Raw genomic sequence first — 16,605 nt, forward strand, 5'->3', positions numbered from 1 at the left:
TAATTACAGGCACGTGCAGAGGGGGGGGCGGCGGGTGCCCAAGCACCTGCCCCTTTACCCCTGGATGACCAAAGTGCCCTTTTTGACAAGGCATTTTTTTGTAATTAAATGCCCTTTTGTGAAGGCCTGCCCAATCTAACTATTAGTAAAATTAATAAAAAATATTTTAGACGCAAATAAAATTAGTCACATGATGACGTATTGACCTTTCATTGGATAATCTCTTTAGGGACGATCATCACTAGCTAGCTCACAGCGCTAGTAGCAGGCAGCGCCCAGCCGCCCACGACACGGTGCGCAGTACAGGGAGGATCCCCCTCGAGCCGGCATTGAACCGAAGCGATATGCTTATATTATTGTTATTTTACAAGAACAACGTGAGGAGAGCATGCACAGCTTTTGTTTATTGCTGTCTGTGTGTATTAACATCTCTAAATGTTAGATGCAAACAGGGCTCTCAAGTCTCACGCATTCGGCGGGAGACACGCATTTCAGCCAGTTTACACGCCAGTGACGCCACACCTTGCATTTCTCACGCTGAAAATAAAACATTCTTCCCATATAAAAACAATGGATGAGGCAAAGGCAGGGACGTTCTCTGCCGGGAGTTCATACAGGTAGCTGTCTCGAGTTTTTAGGTGTGCTCAACTTCACGCAGCAATGCAAGAACCGAAACGCATATGACATCAAAGTACCGCGAGAAATATTCGGGAAATCATACGGAGGAGTTTGATTTCAAATCGCTCTCGCGCTGTTCTAATGTCATTCACCTGTCACGCGGAGTTTGTTGGAGGAGCAAGATCCGATGAATACGGTAAAAAAAAACCTCGTTTAATTTTTGTATCATATTGAATTTACGATTCCTGGACTCGCCTTTGATAAAAGACAATGTGAGCTGATGTTGGGTAATATAGCCATACTCGTGCTAAATTATTAACTCAGTCAAACTCTCCAGCTTTGCAACCAGTTTTAGTTTACCTGAAAATAAAGAAAGTACTAGAGGCTTCATAAAATGAATGAAAGGAGAGATGAATGTCATTATTTTATTGCCGTGTCATCAAGGCATCAAAGTGTGCAAAAACACAACACAAACACGATTCAAAACTATAGACTACTCTCTTGCTATACAAATTTCGAACAGGATTAGAATAGAATAGAATTATATTTTAAATATGACAACAAAAACACAAGCCTGTAAACGTAATAATATCTTAATGTCACAATGCAATAATATCATATAATTTCAAAACTGCAAATACTGTTGACACACACAAACACAAAATGAAATGCACTGTAAGTCGTTTTGGACAAAAGTGGCTGCCAAATGCATAAATATATAGATATAAAACTCAGTCTATATATATTTTTCTCTCTCACTCTATTTGCAAGGAAAATAAAGGAAAACGTTAGACTTAAAATCATCTTTCTATTCTGTATTACTTTATTATTTGTTTCAGTTGTGTGCCAGCGAGCAAAGTGCCCTTTTTATTTTTTGAGCACCTGCCTCTCCAATTGTCTCTGCACGGCCCTGATTAATTAACAAATAGGTTAAACATTTTATTCAAATTTGGTAAACAAACTAGTCAATATAATTCATGCTGTGATGCTGGAATAAACCTGGTCAAATTAATGTGTATTGTGTTTTAACTTTTTGTTTTAGGTTTCTTCATCTATATAAACATTCTCAATATCACCTTTGGTTTGTTCAGATGATTTTTAAAACTATTATGTTGTGAAAATGCAAGGTGTGTTACACAATTTCAATGGATGGCGTGGGGTCAGAAAAGTTTCAACCTAAGATACTGTGATATAACTGATGACAGACACACTCAAGTCACACCCCGTAATTATAATAAGCAGGAATTGCAGTAAGCATTAAAGCAGGGTCACCTTAAGATAATCAGCTTGTTGGCAATTGTTTTATATAAATGTGTAACTTTTTAGAACATTCAGAGGGGCAGTGGTTGTAAGCAATGCTGTTCCTGTGTTGTGTTTTGTATTTGTTAACATTTTGTAGCCAGAAAGAATATGAGATCACCTTCCTTGTGCACGGTGCTTTCTCCAAGTGCCTTTTTAACATTTTGGACTAAACGCAAAATGTCTACATACTGCTTATTGCTTTTTTATACGTTTCTGGTCTTTAATTAATTATATTTAATTATATTTTTACTTCAAAATTAATGCCATCCCTTAAAAACCTGTTGACTATATTTTTAAAACAATTAAACAAGACATTTATTTAAAAAATGAAATGAGTTGGAGGTCTTTGCTGATTCGTCTGCGTTTGATCGGATTCAAGACCAAACGGAGATGCATTGCAGGCAGGTAGGATTTAGAATTTTTTAAGATCTTAAATACGTCTTGTAGAGATATGGAAGACGTATTATTCAAAGACGATCGTCAGCAGATGTAAAGATCTTTACAAGACGTATCTGAGACGTACGTGTGCTATCTGGGCATGGACGTCCTAGTGAATGTACCCAGTAGTTAATGCGTATGATAGTCAATGGTTGGGTTTGTCTTACAGTGACACGTATATGATGCTATATCTTAGGTGGTAGGTCCTTTATAATAAATGTGTAAAAAGCAACACTTTATTTTACAGTCCTGTTTCCATGCAGTTACCATGGATGTACTAGTGAATGTACCCAGTAGTTGATACATACGGTTATTTAATGCTTGGTTTAAAGGACAAAGATACTGAGTACCAGAATGGCACATCAATAATGTTTGTTCTTAGTTATCATATACATATGGTATAAGTATAACTTACACTTGCCTGTAGGTACCACACACTTATCGTGTATATACAGTTTGTAAGTACAGTAGTGTTTCTTTTTGGTTACAGAATACATACACCATATGTGCCGGTCATTAATTTATGGCCTACAGGTACCACACACTTATCATGGATATACAATTTGTAAATACAGTAGTGTTTGATATTAGTTATATTGTATGTACACTATAAATACCTGTCATTTACCCTAACTTGCTTGTAAATACTAAATACTCATATTGTACATTTATTTGTAAGTACAGTAATGTTTCTCGTAAGTTACAGTATACCTACACTATAAGTATGTATCTGTTATTACCCAGTACTTATCTAGAGTTACATAATAACTACCAAGTATGTACCACTGGTAAGTACAGTAATGATACCAGTTAATTACCATGTAGATACCTAAAAGTAAGTACCACATTTGTCGGTAAGTACAACTTATTTACCATATATGTACAAGGTAAGTACACAAACTGTAAAATAAAATAAAGTTCTACCAAACCGGGGGAACCCACTTATTAACATGAAACAATATATTGATTTAACTTTTGCAAGACACTTTTTCTTGTGTAAAGGCAATATGCAAGGGAAGGTCAATGGTCATGAATAGTCATCTCAGACCTGGAGATAAAGACCCAACCCTTCTATTGCCTCAATGCGTTGTGGTAGAATGAATTTGAGGAGACTTAAAGAGAAAATTTTAAGCTTGTAGCAAAATAACAAAATAATGTACAATAAAATCTAAATAACAAGTATCAAATGTAAACTTTGTACACATACATTTTAGCAGACATCTTTGTGTCAGTTTGGAAAACAGTTCCTGAAGATACAAGTGAACATCACATGACTGGCATTTCCAAAGTCTTTATACAAGCAATGCTAGAGTGATACATTTCATTTACATTTAGTCATTTAGCACAGGGGTTTTCAAACTTTTTGTGTGTGTGGACCACTATTTGTAATCAAGAATTTTCGCGGACCACCTCATAATACTCATAATAAAATATGTCTACACAAAGTCTTGAATTTATCTGCACCTCTAAATAGGCTTACTAGCACTAAAACTATAACTGGTCATCACATCAGTACAACAGATTCTTAAAACATATTCTTAAAAAATATTTTTTTCTTAAAAAAAAATATTATTTTATATTTTATTTTGCCTTTATACGGACCACCTGCAGTACCCTCACGGACCACAGTTTGGGAATGGCCGATTTAGCAGACGCTTTTGTCCAAAGCGACTTACAAGTGAGGTAAACAATAGAAGCAATTATAGCAACACAAGAACAACAATACATAAGTGCACTGGAAATAGTCTCATCAAGTCCAACATAGTTAACATAGCCAAGGGTTGGTTAGTATATATATATATATATATTTAAATCATTATGAGTCGTTTATAACGTGGATTTAAAAAAACAACACTCATTGAAAATATTCTTTATTATCATGAAAATACAATTTGAAGAACAGTGTATTTTGTAGACATTTCCTGGAATAGCGTTTTAAATGCTACTTCTTCTTTGGCACAAAGAAAGATTCTGCACGAGAGTGCCCCCTGGCTTTGGGATGTGCCAGGATTTCACCGTAATTCACTCAAATTCATTAATTGAGAAAACGCGCATTTGCACAATTAATCGTTACACCCTATTACAGAGTCAGCCGTTTGTGTCGCGACCAGCAGATCATTCCACAGTTGTGAAACAGCTCCTGAGATGGTACGCAATAATGTTATTTCCCTTTTTGAGATGGCACCACAAGACGGCACTCTGTGACAGAGTGCAGGGATCGAGAGGGTACATAAGGCTGAATAAGCAAGTGAAGGTAAGGATGTGCTGACCCAGTGAGGTCGTTACAAAACACGTTACAAAAATCAATTGAAACTCCGCAAAAACTCGTCACACTTGAGTAGGCAGAATGATTTTCACATCATTTTAAAGAAAAAACTCTAGACCACTGGATTCTGTTTAGAAAAGTCTTGTGAAAACATGTTTAAAAAAGACTTAAAAATTTGTGCTTTTTAAAAACCACGCATAAACATTTGTCTCTCAAAAATACAATTATGTACATACATGTAGCTCATATAATATTTCAGCCCAGTTTGTGCTGAATGCAGTGTTATGAGACACTTGCCATTAATATGTTTAGAGCAACTGAAAAAAGGCCAAATTTAAGAGCATGTCAGAACCACTGCCAGTGTCCTAAAATAGTCGGACCCCAGAGGGTTAAACACTGATCTATAAAGATAACCCTCCTGGTTTATACCTTAAGAAGTTTGAACTCTGGTAGCAGTGGTTTGTTTTTCGGGAGTTCAGGAGGCTTTGGAAATGTCTTTATATCTATATAAAATAGTCAATATGGAATTTATACATCACTTTGCACACATATACTGATAAACTTGTTATTTTTGGAAAGAAAAAATTTATGTTTAATAAGTTTTAAAAATGTATTTCTTCTCACTTGACTTTTTCTTGCCTTTTGAGACATCATCTTCTGACACAAATGGCCCTGCAGTTGTAGCCTAGTCCAACCAGACTCTCGTACATTAATTTCATTTGTACAGAGAGTCTGGCCACGCTCCATTGCAAAGCGTTACTTCCGTTAAGGAGGGTCCTCTGTTGAAGTTTAAAACTATTGGATCTGCGCAGAGTCACTCAGGATCTCCCATACGCAGTCACTAACGTGTGGTCGTGACGTATATCATGCCCCGAAACCGGCCGGAAACAACAAGTACGAATAATCAGACCAACAAAACTTAGCAAACCTGGTTCTTGCTCCGGCTTTAACTTCTGTATTTTCGCCAGCTTTGCAGCAACGGACCGAATAGCTTTTCTCACATCTTTCTCCGCTACCATGACTGAAGTACAACTCAAACCGACACACGACCTCAACGTCATCATTTTTAGCCACCCCCCTCTGTTCGCTGATTGGACCTTCAGATTTTTACAGGAGAAAACGAAACTCTACAGAGCAGTCCCAGACGTTCTGCTGAAGCGAAATGAAAATTAAGCGGAAGCACGTAGGAGGGCGGAGCCAGGGTACTGCAGTTGTTGCATCAAGCTTACATTGTGCAAGTAAAATAATATGTAAAGCATTTTAGAGAACATTTATGCACTTACATTCAATATAATCATCATATTTCCTCTTTTTTACAACTTTCTTCCTCTTATCTGGCATGGTGGTGATATTTTCATGATCAGTTTGGGCTGTGTGGGATTTTTATGTTGTTTTATTAATCTTGCTAATTGCTAAAAGTGTTAAAGTTACAAAGATGTCCAAATAAGGACTGTGGAAATTGATTTTGTTCCATTTTTATATTTCTTTAATTAATCATTTTATTCTATAAACATTGTGTGTTTTATATATGCACTGAGCTATTATGTAGAAATGAGGTGTTTATGTTTGAGAGTGGAGAGTTACCAGTTTTTGTGTGTGTGCTGCAAGGAGGAATTTAGGAATTTACGACTGGTATCGATCAAGATAAGAGAGAGGCCTGAGGGGGAAAGCAAACAGGCGACTATGTCATTAACTAATGCCTTAATGTTCACAGGATAAAATATGCAATGTATTTCTTACTTAATCAGTATTAATCATTGAATAATTGATGTAGTAAATATAAGATGTTGTCTTTGATAAATGTGTATTAACCAATGAAATGAAGGTTGCATACAGAATAACTTAATGTGGGCAGGGCAGCTCAACCTTGAAGAACAGAATCTCCTCATGTGTGTGTGTGTGTGTGTGTGTGTGTGTGTGTGTGTGTGTGTGTGTGTGTGTGTGTGTGTGTGTGTGTGTGTGTGTGTGTGTGTGTGTTTCTTACCAAACAGATGGTTTTTAATAATGATTAAAGTGTTTGCTTAGAAGTAGTATTGCAGTAAAAGATTTAATATGTGTTTATCTATCTAAAGAAGTTAATGTGTGCCTTATTCATATAACCAATTTTACAAATAATGAAATGATGTCATGATATTGAAATATGTTTTACATAATAATCACTTTCATCTTACAGCTTATGTTTTTTATAAATTAATGTTTTATTAATGATTTGTTTCTAAGAAAGCATTATAACATGCTATTCAAAGTGGAGGAGTACTGGAGAGGAACTGCAGGGCTCCTAGGGATGAGAGGAGAACAGTTTGTTTTTTCTTTGTCTATGTGTGTCCATCTTTGCCTACAGGCTGAAATTGGGTGTGGTAAAGGAGTCAGATTCACGAGGGAGAGCAGCCTTTGTGGGTGGAGACTTTAAGAAGAAAGACGACGTCATATACTCTTTAAATAAATGTTTTCTAAAATGCTGTGCATTCGTTGCTTGCCGCTTGTGGCCTTGAAACGATCCAGCGCGCTGTTAAACTTTTTCATATCTGATCAATAAATATTTGAACTTAGATATTTGTATCTTGTGCCTTTCCTCTAAATTATGAACATGCAAATGGACGCCTTAAAGTCCAACAATTGGTGACCACCGACGTTTTGTGGAGGGAAAGGAGAGAGTGAGAGGAAGGAGGGTTTCACATTGAAGAAACCAGAGTAAGGGAGGGCTCCATTTCAACACAAAAGACCGGTCTTCTAAAATAAAGGTAAGCAGAAACCTGTTATATCAAATTCTGCTATTTGGATATACCAAATTGATTGTGTTGATAAGGAGATCCGAACTGAATTACAAATTTACATTTTTGTAAATTGATCAGAGTGAAAAACTTTTATTTTTATAGATATTAAGAGATTTATTAAATTGTGGTTGGAGTCCATTAATGTATTAGACATTATAAAGTACCAGCAGGGTTGAATGGTCCCTTGGGTGAAAACCCCATAAAGGTAAATTGTGGTTGGAGTCCATTAATGTATTAGACATTATAAAGTACCAGCAGGGTTGAATGGTCCCTTGGGTGAAAACCCCATAAAGGTAAATTGTGGTTGGAGTCCATTAATGTATTAGACATTATAAAGTACCAAGTGGGTTAAAGTCCCTCGGATGAAAATTCCGTAAATTCTAATTTTAATCCGGATATTATTTAATCGCTTTCAACTTTCGCTAAAAAGACGGGTCAGTAGTCGCGCGGGTGAAACCCCTGAAAACTACTGGTGTATATATTCTTTTGCTAGATTAGAGTGACGTTTTGTGGTTTTTTGAAATTCTGCATGCTTGTAAATTGTGTGAAAATGGCTAAATTCCAGAAAGAATGTGATGAGTATGAGTGTCCAACAGTGTATGTGTATTTGCAAAAGATTGTGAGGCTTAGGATGGTCCGAACAGATCGAAATGCTTTTGTATATAGAGAAAAGACAAAAAGAGGTTGCATTAGCGTGGAACACGTTGAGAGAAGAAAACTGTTGGGAGGCAGAGGAGAAAAAGAGAGTTCCTCTCACGCCTATTATTTTTGCCATGGAACATAGACTGGTAAACAAAATTAAGACTGTAAAAGCAGAAGGAAAAAGTGGTTTGGTAAAGGACCAAATGTGACAAGCTTAGAGAAAGAGTTGAGAATTCAGATGAGATTAGCTCTGGTTGCTGCTGTCATGCAGGCTATTAAATCAAATAGAAAAAGGGGAAGTTAGCAGTTGTGCAGCTGCAAAGCAAAAGGAAGTTAAACAAGGAAACAGTCAGCCAGACTCAAGTATGACACCTACGGCTCCTCCTGCAGCTCCACCCCCAGTGAAATCGATCTACCCCTCCTTGCACACACCTAATCCTTATGAGAAAGCCAAAGCCAAAATGAAACAGCTTGTTTTTCAAATCAATAGTGGTGAATTAAATGTAGATGCAGATTTTATTTGTGTGAAAATGTAGTGTGTCTGTGATATACTGAGTCTGTTAAAACCATAAATGGCATTAAGCAAAATCTAGCAGAAAGACAGAGGCGAAGCTTTGAAAGAAAAACAACCAATTACAGAAAAGAGTAGAGACCAAGTTATTAAATGTGGAAATGAAGATGAACAATTGAAAAAGGACAGAAAATTGTTAAAAGGTGAATGACACAGATAAATTGTATAAAGGACAAAAAGATTTAACAAAATGAAGAGGAGTCTTCATCTGATGATGGAAGGTGGTCACAAGATAAATTTTATTTTAAATTGAAAGGCAATATTTTGCAATGGGTTAAGTTAAACCTTGAAAGACTGAAAGCTCTCATCCTTTGACATTCAAGAAAGTGACTAAAAAGCTGGCAAGAAACAGACAATGAAAAACTGTGTGTGATATCAAAGTGCTGGAGTTGCAAAGAGAGGAGTAACTAATAAACTGGACTGAAAGCACATTCTATTTGAATGGGACTATACTTGAACTAAAGCAGTGAAGGGGGCACTGCATATGGTCAGAGACATTTACAAGGATGAAACACCAAAAAGACTGAGTGGAATCCAGAAAGAGACTAACAAAGACAATAATGTTCTTGGAGGCAAGAGAAACTGGACAATATTTCACTGGACACTGAACTTTTTCATCTTCATACGGGCCTTTGAGTGAAAAAGGGGAAAGAGTAAACAGCCGTTCAATGTTTAGTAAAGACCTTGTTCCTATAGGGACACAGACAATCTTTATGAGAAAATCAGCTAGACACATTTAAAGGCTGATAAAGAACTTTGTTGTTAGGTGTGACTACCTGTCCTGAAATCAAATCAGACTCCTATTAATTTGACAGGAAGAAATGAATAATTGAATTTGGTATATAAAGAGGAAGTCAGAACTCCACTGATGGTACTGAGCTAAAAAGTAAATATATATGGCATAGAACAGCTATGGCAGAAAGGATATTAAAATAGATATAAGAAATAAATTGAAAAAGAAAAAAAAGAACACCATAGAACACTATAAAAGGTAAACAAGAAAAGCTGTGAGTATAGAAAATAACTGATTATTGTAACAAACTTTGTATTTAAGGAAATTGCCAGCCCAGACATCATATATGTGCATGAAGGTGTTCACATGGCAGATCTAATCACTGAGGGTGAGCCAAATGTTGGATACCATTGACTGATATACAAATTATTATTATTGTAATTAATTATAATTGTTATACCATTGACTGAAAAAGCAAATATATTGAGAGATGGTTTGTTCGCGGTACCACTGACAACTCCCCCACCGTTAATCACACTGTTTACAGATGGTTGTTGTTTCAGAGCAGCAGATGACACATTGAAGGCAGGCTTTGCTGTGGTTGAGCAAGTTGTGGGTGATTTTGTAACACGACTGAGTGGTAGATTGAAAGGTAAACGGTCAGCACAGAGAGCTGAAATGACAGCTGTTATCAAAGCCTTGCACTACACTGGTGAAGAGAGGGTGATTGTTTATAGTGAATCTGCATATGTGATTGGTGCAGTATATATGGAACTGCCATATGGCAGATAGGTGGGTTTGAAACCAGGAAAGGCCGGCCTATAGTAAATGCTAGCACAGCCTGACACATACTAAAGGCTGTGAAGGTACCTAATGAAGTGGCTGTTGTCAACTGCCTAACACACCACTTATATCCCCAACCATGGTTTCCCAAGACAAAATTGACAAACACGCACTGGAATTGACATATAGTTTCGGGGCTGCTTATCACCCCAATGTTAGAGTAAAGCTGAAATAGTGAACCTGACTTTGACATTAAAACTTGACTTGACAAACTATGTGCACAGACAAAAATAACATGGCTTGAGGCATTACCAATTGCATTAATGTCTATTCGTTATTCTGTTAACAGGATTTCTGGTTTCACAACCTTTGAATTGCTTACAGGTCGTCAGTTTCCGGGTCCGAGGAATGCCCTGGTGAAGGACCCTATCATGCCACTAACTAATGATGTTTATTTCTACAGACTAACTGCTATGATTAAACATTTTTCCTGCCAGGCTACCACACAACGAAATTGTGGGAACAACCCAGCAGTTATATATGATGATTGGGTTTCTAATAGACACAGGTGTGGACCTGAGGACTCAGGTCCAAGAGAGGGAAAGTGTTGAAAGTGAAAGTGAATCAGCTGGAATACAGAGAGGACAAACAGGAAGTGGTAACACATCAGTGGTAACACTCACACAACACCAACAACAAAGTCAACAAACACTGTAAAATTGTGCATAAAAGAGGTGACATTTTTTCCAGCCCAGTAACAGAACCCCTAGCACACTGTGTGAGCACAGATTGTGCCTATGGAACAGGTATAGCCGTACAGTTCAAAGCGAAGTACGGTACACAAAAGGTTGTAAGACAGAACACACAGGTGAATGTGCAGTTACCCATGAGGACGACGGCAGATTGATTTTTCATTTAATAACAAAACAAAATTGTACTGATTTACCAACATATGAGAATTTTACCTACAGCCTCAGATGTATGAGAGAGTGGTGTGAGAAAGAAAACATAACAAGTGTATCCACTCCCCGGCTGGGGTGTGGCCTGGATAAATTGGATTTCCACAAAGTGCTGGAAATCCTGACAGAAGTGTTTAGAGACCTGAATATCACAATTACCATATATTCATTATAACCTGGGTAACTACATACCACATTGACCTTTGAATTTTGATCTTTGAATTTCTTAAGTTTCTTATACAATTCTACAGTATTAATTTCATATTTAATTTTTCTTTTTCTTTTTGAATTTACGATTGTTATTTGAGTATTAGCCAATAGGCATAAGTGTATTTTTTCCACAGAGATGAAGCTATATGGAAATTGGAAGGTTCTGTGGGCCCTAGGAGTTATAACTGCAATTATAATCACCATAATATTTGGCATAAACAATGGAGATCCTTGTGTAACAGACTGATAGTGTCTGCAATAGAGAAAAAAGAAAATCCACCCCCATACAGCATGCCGCTATTAGGCCTACAGAACCTGGAGGATGATGAAGAAGAAAATGTGTGACCTCTTTCAGAGGTCAAGAGAGGGAATTGTGGGATTTTTATGTTGTTTTATTAATCTTGCTAATTGCTAAAAGTGTTAAAGTTACAAAGATGTCCAAATAAGGACTGTGGAAATTGATTTTGTTCCATTTTTATATTTCTTTAATTAATCATTTTATTCTATAAACATTGTGTGTTTTATATATGCACTGAGCTATTATGTAGAAATGAGGTGTTTATGTTTGAGAGTGGAGAGTTACCAGTTTTTGTGTGTGTGCTGCAAGGAGGAATTTAGGAATTTACGACTGGTATCGATCAAGATAAGAGAGAGGCCTGAGGGGGAAAGCAAACAGGCGACTATGTCATTAACTAATGCCTTAATGTTCACAGGATAAAATATGCAATGTATTTCTTACTTAATCAGTATTAATCATTGAATAATTGATGTAGTAAATATAAGATGTTGTCTTTGATAAATGTGTATTAACCAATGAAATGAAGGTTGCATACAGAATAACTTAATGTGGGCAGGGCAGCTCAACCTTGAAGAACAGAATCTCCTCATGTGTGTGTGTGTGTGTGTGTGTGTGTGTGTGTGTGTGTGTGTGTGTGTGTGTGTGTGTGTGTGTGTGTGTGTGTGTGTGTGTGTGTGTGTGTGTGTGTGTGTGTGTTTTCTTACCAAACAGATGGTTTTTAATAATGATTAAAGTGTTTGCTTAGAAGTAGTATTGCAGTAAAAGATTTAATATGTGTTTATCTATCTAAAGAAGTTAATGTGTGCCTTATTCATATAACCAATTTTACAAATAATGAAATGATGTCATGATATTGAAATATGTTTTACATAATAATCACTTTCATCTTACAGCTTATGTTTTTTATAAATTAATGTTTTATTAATGATTTGTTTCTAAGAAAGCATTATAACATGCTATTCAAAGTGGAGGAGTACTGGAGAGGAACTGCAGGGCTCCTAGGGATGAGAGGAGAACAGTTTGTTTTTTCTTTGTCTATGTGTGTCCATCTTTGCCTACAGGCTGAAATTGGGTGTGGTAAAGGAGTCAGATTCACGAGGGAGAGCAGCCTTTGTGGGTGGAGACTTTAAGAAGAAAGACGACGTCATATACTCTTTAAATAAATGTTTTCTAAAATGCTGTGCATTCGTTGCTTGCCGCTTGTGGCCTTGAAACGATCCAGCGCGCTGTTAAACTTTTTCATATCTGATCAATAAATATTTGAACTTAGATATTTGTATCTTGTGCCTTTCCTCTAAATTATGAACATGCAAATGGACGCCTTAAAGTCCAACATGCAGTCAGAAGAAATGTATTTAGAAGAAAATCATGATTCAGCGATCACTAAAACGCTTGGTGAAATCAAATTGCAAAATCAAATTCAATTGCAAAATGTGAAATCAAATTCACATTCTTTCTCATTTTCTACAAAATAAATTTCCATTTCCAAGTTAAATAAAACATGAAATAGCCTGTATGTGAATGGAAGAGGGGTAGTCTGACACATTTGACACATAATGAGGTAAAAAAATATATAATCAAATAACATTAAATCTTTGCAAGGGTAAAGCTTACACACAATACACATAAGCAATGAAATTTATCAGAGGCAAACACAACTGTGCTGACGGCCACAGACTATAAAGGCCACAGATATAAAGGCCACAACAAAGGTCAGACAGTGGAATTGTTAAATGGGATGCACAAGCACAGGAGCGACATTTACATATGGCAGTCATTAGACCCTGGCTTTCAGACAAAGCAGTAGAAATAAACAGGGGCCTGTTGCACAAAAGTAGAATTAATACATCCAGGCTAAATGACTGAGCTGAGCTCAATGAAGCCAAAACAAGTGCGTCCACGCTTAATTGGTTGCACAAAGACCAAGCCAGGATGATCAGACACGGATTCATCAAGCCAGGTGAAACCAATCCTGGATAGGTGCGCGCTCACGGCTCACTCAACTAGACCCCGCCACCGATCACAGATTCACTGATTCACCATGGCAACTAGCGGCGTTCTTTTCCCCGTCAGAGGCACAAATCCATACGAGGAGGTAAAAGACATAATTAAGAAGAAAGGCAACACCGCCACAGTGGTAAAGCAGAGAGAAAAAGCGTGGCAAAGTATTGCAGACCGCCTGAATGCGTAAGTAGTGCACAATTACACACTCACCGCTCCGCTGAAACATCACAATTACAATTAAAATGTTTAATTCACATCTCCAAAAACGCAATTGTACTCTGATTATAAAACAGTTAATTTTTTTATTGAAATGGACTGCAAATATGTGTGAAATTGTGTAAAGTAACTCCATCACACTGGATAAGGCTTCAATAAATTATTATGAAAGCCTTACATTATTATTACGCTCATTATGTACTCTGCTTCTTATGTTGTCCACCGGGTTTTTTTTCCTTTTCTTTTTTTTCTGCTTTTATTAATGTAAAGCTGCTTTGAAACAATGAAACAATTGAATAAATAGATGAGCTATTAATAATAATCAATTTAATTTATAAAGCGCCTTTCAAAGGACCCAAGGTCACTTGCTCATTGCACTGCAAAAAAATGACTTTCTTCGTGTTTTTGTCTTGTTTTCAGTACAAATATCAAAAAATTCTTAAATTAAGATGTATTAAAAGTTTTCTTGAAATATACTTTTTCATAAACACTTAATATAAAACATTTTTTTATTTCATTGGCTGATATTTTTGCTTATTTTCCTAGGTCATTTTGCTCATCAAGAAAATGCATCTTAATTGAAGAATTTTTTTATATTTTTACTGAAAACAAGACAACAATACAAAGTAAGTCATTTTTTGCAGTGTGACTCCATTGAATGTTCTTGTGTGTTAAAGAAAGTCTCTCTTTTTGTGTGTGGTGTTGTGTGATGTAGATTAAATATGACCGGGCCAAAACGGACATGGCAGCAGGTCAAAATCAAAATCTGCAGAATGGTAAGGGCCCTGACTAATACTTAATAATGCACAAGCATAGATTGTACCCAGAAGGTGCCTGCTCACACATTGTCTGTACTGTTTTAGCAGTGAAAAAGAATACCCAGAGACAAGGCACGGGTGGTGGGTCACCAAAAGCTGACCTCACCCCAGCAGAGGCCAGCTTTGGAGCTAAATAAAGGCAGGCCTGTTGGAGGGAATCCCTGGGGGAAAAGAGACAAGCATAGGTCCCTCACAAGATGCCACCCGCTTCATACAAGGTATGTTCTTCCATCTCTACATGGGACACAATCACATTCATATTGAATCTATTTGGACTGTCTGACTTTGGTTTGCCTATTGCCTTGTAGTGTCTGGTAGCACTGTGTTACTGTTAAAGCCACCAGCACGAGCACCTGACGATGCTGATCCAGTGAGTACTCCATCAAAGGCATACTGTAGGCCTGGCATGTCTTGTCTACTAGCTTCAATATGAATCCGATTAAATGTGATGGGGTCAAGGCCCCATTTCATCAGCACATAACGGCGATGATGATGAGGAGACCATCTCTCTGGATTCCAAAAGGCATAAGGTATCATGTCAAACTTGTGAAAGTACTATACAAAGGAGTCATCATTGGGAGCCATCACAAAATCTCATTTCTTTTACAGGACCCAGAGTCATTGGTGCACTGGACTGCACAAACATAAGGATAAAAGCCCCCTCAGGTGCCCATGAGGCAGATTTTGTAAATATGAAATCTTTTTACAGCATTAATGTTCAGGTGAACATAACTTTTTGATCTTTTCCATTGAACACTGGCAAAATGGCCTGGCTCAGTCCATGACTCCAGAATCTTTTGGACCTCTGAAATCTATCAGCGCCTATCACAAGGTGAGCCACACAACCCATATATAACCACTTTTTACATAATGGCTGTGTCAACAATATCACTGTGTTTTATTAGTAATGATGAGATTTTGTGTTGACCGGTGAATTCTCTGGTGTGTTGCTGGTAGACAGGGGGTATGGCTGCCAGCCGTTTTTCCTGACACCTTTCACAGACCCCCAGGAAGCACAGCAGGCCTACAACTATGCCCATGCTAGGGCCAGAGTTGAAATGACCTTTGGCCTCCTGAAGGCACGCTCTCACTGCCTTCACAAATTAAGAGTCAGCCCTGTGAGGGCATGTGACATTACTGTGGCTTGTGGTGTCCTCCACAATGTGGCCTGCCTGAGGAAGGAGAGGGCACCCAGAGTGCCGCCAGCCATGGACTGGGACAATCCGGAAATCTTCCCTGATGACAACAGTGGTCGGCTGCTGAGGGATCAATAAGTGTTGAATTATTTTAGTCAGTATGTGTGCTTTCAAATTTTTTTGATGTTTGTGCTGTATACTGTGTGTATACTGTTTGTAATACAAGCTTGCAGGGAGGCTACTGCATCCATTAATTGTCTTGTTTTCAGTTGTCTGAAATTGTCTGTTCAGTTAATGTGTATGAATTTGTCCTGCATTTATTTCAGTGTGCAGACATGCAGGGTGTGTTATATACAGACCTTTGAATGTGTATTTATCCTTTGGTTGTATAATATGCTTTGATTCTGTGCTTTCCATCTTGTAGAGTCACTGTGTGACTTCAGTTTCGAAAGGAGCTGATGGTTTACCTGCTTTGTTTTGTCCTTATTCAATAAAGAAACATAATGTTACACTTTGTGCTTTTATATTTATATGAAATGTGTATGGTATAAGGGCCACACAGAGGAAAGGAGAAAGTCATACATTTGAGGCTGGTTCTTTCTGTGGAAAGATACATATTGTTTTTACAGTCCTGATACTTATAACAATTTGATTAAGTATTTCCTTGTTTCTAAAACCATACTGAAGTACAATTCCACGAAATGCCCCACAACTGTTATTGTAACAACTGTCCTCCTCTAAAACAACAAGTTACAATATTACGACTTCATTCTCTGTCTGTTTTTTTCTCTGTGGCCCTAATGTTCTATCATTTTATGTATAGCCTTATAGTCTTTA

General features: G+C 37.2%; 2 long non-coding RNA genes across 4 annotated transcripts; both read left to right on the forward strand.

Annotated features, from left to right (window-relative positions):
* The first annotated feature begins 10,343 nt into the window (after positions 1-10,343).
* Positions 10,344-12,863, forward strand: LOC141282867 (uncharacterized). Its single transcript, XR_012337722.1, has 2 exons — positions 10,344-11,266; positions 11,431-12,863. It is a non-coding gene; the product is annotated as an uncharacterized lncRNA (long non-coding RNA).
* A 552-nt stretch (positions 12,864-13,415) lies between these two features.
* LOC135718188 (uncharacterized) lies at positions 13,416-16,605 on the forward strand. Of its 3 annotated transcripts, XR_010520657.2 has the most exons (4): positions 13,416-13,781; positions 14,530-14,590; positions 14,678-15,464; positions 15,590-16,605. It is a non-coding gene; the product is annotated as an uncharacterized lncRNA (long non-coding RNA). The 3 variants fall into 3 exon arrangements; XR_012337724.1 differs by lacking the exon at positions 13,416-13,781 and having other exon boundaries at positions 14,302-15,162; positions 15,242-15,464; XR_012337723.1 differs by lacking the exon at positions 13,416-13,781 and having other exon boundaries at positions 14,305-14,590.

This window comes from Paramisgurnus dabryanus, chromosome 10 (genome assembly GCF_030506205.2).
Source record: "Paramisgurnus dabryanus chromosome 10, PD_genome_1.1, whole genome shotgun sequence".
In the NCBI taxonomy this organism is placed as follows: Eukaryota; Metazoa; Chordata; class Actinopteri; order Cypriniformes; family Cobitidae; genus Paramisgurnus; species Paramisgurnus dabryanus.